Source organism: Neltuma alba, unplaced genomic scaffold, assembly GCF_004799145.2.
Source record: "Neltuma alba isolate B1F8T4 unplaced genomic scaffold, ASM479914v2 tig00010136_pilon, whole genome shotgun sequence".
Classification (NCBI taxonomy): Eukaryota; Viridiplantae; Streptophyta; class Magnoliopsida; order Fabales; family Fabaceae; genus Neltuma; species Neltuma alba.
The window spans coordinates 35,858-43,127 of record NW_021635083.1 but is presented as its reverse complement, the minus strand read 5'-3'; positions in this window follow the sequence as shown (position 1 = coordinate 43,127).

Genomic DNA, 7,270 nt, shown 5'->3' with positions numbered 1-7,270 from the left:
CTTTTTGCTGAACATATGTAGTAAGAATAGTCATTCTAGGGTTATTTTGATCTACTGTATGGATTAAGACTTGTTTTAACTCTTTGTAGTGTTAATGATAATGTAATATTGTTTTTATCTCGAGTTTAATGCTTCCTTATGATTGGCCACTATTTAGAATGATTTATTGATTGGTTAAAGCTTGAGAAAGTTAAATTGATTTTTGAACTTGGGTAAAAACGTACTAGACTAGAAGTTTATCCTGTTAAATGGATGGATTGTTGATATAATAGAGATATATCTATTAACCTAGTATTGTCCAAAAAGGGTTTTGGTTTTCAAGGTGTAATCTTTTTAAGCAAAAGCCAGAGATTGTGAAGTTTTACTAAGATTACAAAACTTGGTTTTGACTTGAGAAAGCTTAATCAATAATTGTGAATCTTGGGCTAACTTAACTTGTCATTAAATACTAAATGAGAAGTTATTAATCAGGGTTTATGAAGTATAATAGTGAGAATAACCCTAGATCCTTATTTGTCTCAAAGTCAAGTTTATTTTATTTCAAGTTTAACCTTTGTTTTCAAAGCACATTAAACAACTTCTTTTACTAAAATTATTTCACTTAACCTAACCATGAGCATAATTATGATTTTTAACTAGTCTGGCCTTAGTCTCTAAGGGAATGATACTTTTTAAACTACTTGCGACCCGTCTACTTGTGGTTAAGCTAATCGGTGAATAGACTATGTGAAGAAAATATGTTTAGAAGCATCAAATTTGAAAATGAAATTTTTGGAATTCTAACCCCTATGTTCAGCCAAGTGAGGTTTGATGGGAAGAAATTAGCTTTTGATAATTCTAAGTTCAAACATGAATTCCACATGAAAAATCATGTAGGAGAAGTAAATAAGATTTATGTTAAGAAAGATGATGCAAAAACCTTAAATCACGAATAAACGGTTGGGGTTTTAAGTTATGTTATGTTATGAAGTTGTTTAAGTTGATTTATAATGCCATTATTGTGTGATTGATAGACATTGAATTTGAGCAAGAGGAGGCTTAAGAACAAGCAAAGGAAATTCAAGTGCAAAGCTTGATAAGCAGTAGCAAGAACTTAGAATTTTAGTGTTAAATTGTATTGTTTGTTTTTGCTGTGTATTTTTATAACATGATGTGGTGGAGTTATGCATGATGAAATGTATTTAACTCCTTGTATTTATGCTTTAGTAATGTGTATAGTTGAGTTGTTAATGAGATGATCATATGCTCACTTTCCATGGCATGAAAATGTGAATAAATATGTGAGAAAATTGATTGTATATAGCATGAATAAAACTTGCATTATTAATACCATAATTGTTATTCTATGGTAATTGGATTTTCTTGAAATCTCATCCCTTTTTATATCCAATTGATCCTACTAGGAGATGGATCATTAAGGGAGAAAAGAAAGAATATGGATGCTTTAAATTATGTAATCGTATGTATATTATATTGTATTCTTGTATGGATTGTTGCTCCCACTTCTTGGGAGGTATTATGACATATTGTCCATGATGATATGAATGGTTTTTGGTAAAAATGAAAGTTAGGAATCAAATCTTAGAAGTTAGGACAATTAAATGGGATAGAAATGCTTGAAAAATCCTAATTTTGAGGCTATATCTTTTAAGACCAAATGATAAAATCTGGCCATGAAATTTGGCAAACCTAAATTTCACATTTGAAGCTTCAGATAAGGTGGTAGATCACCTAATTTGGAATTTTGTATGAAAAGATATGAATTTTTGAATTTAAGGCAAAAAGTTGAAAAGTAAAAATTGACCAAATAAACAGTACTTTTTGAGAATGAAATGGAGCCTAAATGGATTGAGTAATTAACCAATGAGTATTTTTACTCTATAGAGAAATGAATGAAGTCAAATAAAACTTAGAAATATCTTATTTTGATTTTTCTAGAATTAGTTACGAATTTTCAGAGTTGGCAAAAATTTTAAGGTTACCAAATGAATAGTAACCCAAGGAAGTGATTTTTCAAAATAGGGTTTCTTAAGTTTAATGCCATGCAATGTGGTTCCAATTGACATGTCTTAGCTTTATATATGGTTTAGAGTTAAGGTGTTGCATTTTTGTTATCAGAGCAAAGGTTCTGGCTTTGTATGGTTGCACTATTTATATGTTAGAATCTTTACATGAGTTATATGTTAAGAGATTTACAAGAAAGGTGGCAAAGATCGCATGTGTTTGGGGAGGTAACTCAAAAGAGACCATCAATCAAAGAATTCTAGCCAAGGGATTTCCTTTATGGTATTATGAAGAAGAGGAAGATCCTGTTCCTCATCCAAGGTATTATTTAGTAAGACAGGAACTTGAGCATGGTTTTTTCTCCATAATATCTAAAGGAGTGATGCATATGGATGTTTAGGATGATGAAAGGAGTCATCCGATGCCTAGACTAGATAGTAACGTTATTGGTGGCATTAGAGTTCCTCACATATGGTGCGTTGTTAAAAGAGTTTAAGCTATGGGCTAGACATATCAAGCAAAATAAGAACCAAGAGGCCACAGTTTATCTTGAATTTCTATACTAGATTAAGGTCTTACGTTATGTAGTCACCCGAGAGGAGTAACATGGATTAACATACTGCATGAAGTTCTTCCTTATACAGACATGTGGTATAATGGTTTCTACTAGTTTTGTCATCTAGTACCAACTACTTTTGAGCAAATAGTTGACACAATAGAGATCTTTGTTTTAATGAACTTTTCATAGATGACTGTTAGTTATAAGTTAAACTTTTGAGCAGAATGTTATGTGAATGTTAGCCATATATACCTGACTTTTACTGCTTATTGTGTAAAACTAGAAATGAAATATGAGTTGATATACATAATGGCTCTGTTTCTTTTGTATTTCAATGGTACAAAAAAAGTTAAGGCTAGAAGAAACATTGGAATAGGGGAACAGTCTAAGGAACCTTGTAAGCCCGATTTACACCCAATCCAAGTAATAATGAACTATTTAGAGAAATAGCAGCAGACAATGGAAGAGATTCGAGTGAACCAACCTTGACAAGAATGAGAGTAGGATGCTGTGATAGTAGCAACAGCAAACTTGCAACAATCTGAATGAAGAATGGTAGAAGTGTCTCAACAACATGTCTAACCTTAGGGTCTGCTAGTTGACCAAGCAAGACTAGTCGCAGAACAAGATATCCAGTATTGTATTTGTCGCTTTTATAAGCATAATCTGCTTGCTTTTGAGGGACATTCGATGTTCAAGTAGTCGAGGACTAGATTACCCATTTAGATAAGATATTCAAAGTAATGGATTGCATGTTGAAAACAAAGGCATAAAAAGCCATATAAAAGTTAGAAAGAAAAGCTGATTAGTGGGTAGAGGAACACTGAATTAGTGTTAAAAGTTAAAAATACTCCAGTTACATGGGAGATATTTAAGGAACAGTTTTTCCAGAAATACCTTTCATGATTGGTAAAGAATGTAAAGGAAGCAAAATTCCTTACCTTAAAGTAAGGAGACAAATAATGCTTTGATGAGTACTTAGCCAAGTATATCAACCTGTCCCTTTATTCCACTTATTTGAAATACCACAATAATGAGTTTTGGTTCACCGAAAAGATGACTAGGGGATTAAAGTCCTCATTAAGAGAAAGAGTAGCTCCTTGATAGATCAAAGTGTTTAATAGGATAGTAGAAGCTTGCTGAATTACAAAGAGTAGTCTAAACCATCAAGACATAGTCAGGGGAGCCCCGAGGATTGATAAACTACCTGTTAAAGCTCCACAAAAAGGGACTTCTAGCAGTGGCAGGAAGAGAAAGAGGCCTGACTACTGCAGAATTATAGCTTGAGTTCCTAACCAAAACAAGCTTTGAGCTCAACCAAAATCAAGTTCAAACTTACCTTAATTAATCCTTGATCAAAGCTTGATATTTCTTCCTCTAATTACATGGTTAAAGGCCCTTTTTTAAGCTCAAATTTTAGTTTAACTACACCTCTCATATATTTTCCAATTTCCACTAAATTTTAGGTATTTTAAGAGGTATTTATAGAGCAAAATTCTGACCTTCCCTTCACATGTGGCGTGAAATTATGCTACTTAAGAGGTCATGTGGCCTTCATCAAGTGCCCTCAATTTTCTGACCTTACGAAGTGTCTTGTTTCTTGATTTTTCTGTTAATATTTTTTGTTTGAATTGGGCTTAAACCTCTTCAATTGTTGGCCCACTATTTTCTATGAAATTTTTAGGCCCTCTTGGCCTAAAATGAAGCCTAAATCTGATCTAGAAGGAGTAAAAGAAGTAGCCCAATCATAAAAGATCAATTCGAAGTAAAAATGATGTTTATCGATTACTATTCACTTATAACTTTCAATAATTATTCTAGGCCTCCAAAATTATATTTTTCTCCATGAAAAACCTATTTTAATATAGAAAGCATTCTGAAAAGTTTCAGGGTTTATCTCTGTCATATCCTAATTTTTAGGCCTAGGAGCCTGAGAGTAGCCTAAAATAGGTGGGCTACTGAGCTTCTCAGAGTAGGAGTCCCAAAAATAAGAAAGAAAGTTAAAGTAGTGTCAGGGACTAAACTACAAAGTAAGAAAGTTGCTAGGAGACAAACGTGTAAGTAATGTTGAGATTCCAGGAGAGTCTCAAGGGTCCAAAAAGAGAAAAAAAGCTAGATACAAGTCAAAGGTTAAGTTAGAAGCTTAAAATAGATGTTTTATGAGGTTAAGTCCAAGTAAAAACTAAATCATAATTTTATAAAGTTACGACCAATAGGGATAAAAATGGAAAGCATACAAAAAATTTCAAAAAAATCTCAAAAAATGCGAAATAATATTCTAAGACTCTTTTGTGAGGAGAAATGATGAAAATACCCCTGAGATGACTTAATTAAAATTTATAAGATTATGGCTAGTAAATAGTACACCATTTGATGTAATTATTTAAGATAGCAAGAGACCTTAAAATTGTACACAAAAAATGAGGTTAAATAGTTAAAAGGTTGAATTTATAAAATTAGTCCCGCTGCCAAAAGCCAATGGAATGGCTTTAATAAAATATAAAGCCAATTATGCCGACAAAAGGGCTTTTTTAAAGAATGATTTTTAAGTTGGTCCTACAGGATGAGTCATAGTTTGAGAAAATTCTTAGATTTTCTCTAAAGGTAAAAGGAATTTTTGGAGCAAACAAAATAATTTTCAGAGCTCGAGAAAGCTGGAAAGTAATCCTGACAAATGAGAGCCAAGTAAATAGAGGAAAATATCTAAGGATAAGATAAAAGCAATGATGGCTCATTGATGCATCATGTGAGGTAATTATGACACATGTGAAGGTATTAAAGAGGAGAGAAAAGGTAGTAGAATAAGACAAAAGTGATGTGACAAATATTTCAGTCCTTCAAGGCACCAAAATTGAGAAAAGGGACTGATAAAGTGTACTGATAAAGTATAAAATGCCATAAAAGTACAGTTGCTTTTTACTTGACCTATATTATGCCACTTGTCAAGCTCCCTACAGATAGGATTTTGACTTTTGATCCTCTTGCATTTTAATTAAATTTGGATTTATTTTAAGGAAGGAAAATAATTCAAGAAGCCATAATCAAGTGACAGCTAAGCATTGTAATTTGAGTGAACTATGGCTTGGCTTATAAATAGAACCCTTCCCCCCTTGCAGGACACTAGTTTTAGCCAACCTTAGGGAAGCTCTTGCCATTTTGATTATTGAAGTGCAACCATGAGGAAAGCTACTACCTTTGATCAACTAAGCTTGGATCTAAGGTTAGTAGGTTGTTCTATTATGTTTCTTGCCTTGTTTCCTTGGTTTGGTTGGTTGAAAAATATGGTTTCCCCCTTGAGGAAGTTCTGGCCTAAATATTAGAGGCTTAGGAAAAGGAAGTTTTGATATTATATTTAATTAAAACACATTGATTCAAGGTTGGTTCAAATAGTTTTGTGTTGATATTTGAAAGATTATATGATATGAATGTTTAAGGACCAGTTTGGCCGAGTTAAAATCTTCCCCTTAGGATGTGTTTTTGATGATTATAAGGCTTCCAATGGTTTTAAAATGGACAATTGTGTAGGGGAAACCTAAAGCATAAGCTTTAGAAATATTAGAATCAAAGTTGGAAAGTTAGGATTTTTAATCCATATCTTTCAGCCAAATCAGTTTGGAAGGGAAGGAGTTGGATTTTCATGAATCCAAACTCATATTTGGATTTTTTGGGCAAAATTGTGTAGGATTGGCCTAAGAGAACAATTATTACAAAGCTAGAATACTAATTCTAAAATTTAGAGAAAAGGTTAAGTTATAGAAAGCTAGTCTTAAATATTATGTAATCTCATAGTCCTAATGGATTGTATGATCAATATGGCTATGTTTAAGACCTTAGAACATCCAAAAGGATGCTTGATGATGTTGACTAAAAGCTCTCATGGTTGGGAAGTCAAAGGAGTCAAAGGAAAAGCAAGAGGAAAGCTTGAAGTACAAGGTAGTAAACTTACCTATTATCATTGCTTGATGTTGTATGCTTGTGCATTGTTATGTACATGATGCTTGAATGTTATTGTTATGTATTTTGGCTGGTGTAATTGCTATTTATGATGAGTAGATTATGTTTCCATGGCCATGCATTAAGTAGGTGGCATTAAACATGCTAATATGTCACTAACTAACAAGAGAATAAACAAGTTACATGTAACGTATTAGCATCCATCTAACATGATTAATGTGGTATTGTTTGCTACTGAGATTCTCCTAAATCTCACCCCTCCCTAACCAACCATTTAGATTAATCAATGATGGGCAATAATGGCATGAGAAGGAAGAAGAAGAAAGTGGAGAATTATTTATGTTATGAATGAGACTAGTGTTCAATGTATAATTCTCCTATTATATAAATTATGTTTATGGATGCCAACACTGCAATGTAATTGATTAGAATGTCTATGGTATGAATGAAAATGTATGAAAATGAATGAGAAAGAGTAAGCCCAAGTTATACATGCCAAAATAATAAAAAGTATTAAAGCAAGTAAAGGTAAAGAGAAAAACGTAGGTCTTGGAGCAGTCAGTTTCGAGCTCTAATTTGACCTATCAAATGAATGAATTAAGTCATAAAATTTGGCAGGCTTATATTATATATCCCAAGCTTTAAAATGAGGTGTAGACCACCTTAATTATATGTGTACACAAGGAGATATGATTTTCCAAAATTAAGGCACAGAATCTGAAAGTTTCATATTAGACTAAATGAACAGTAAAA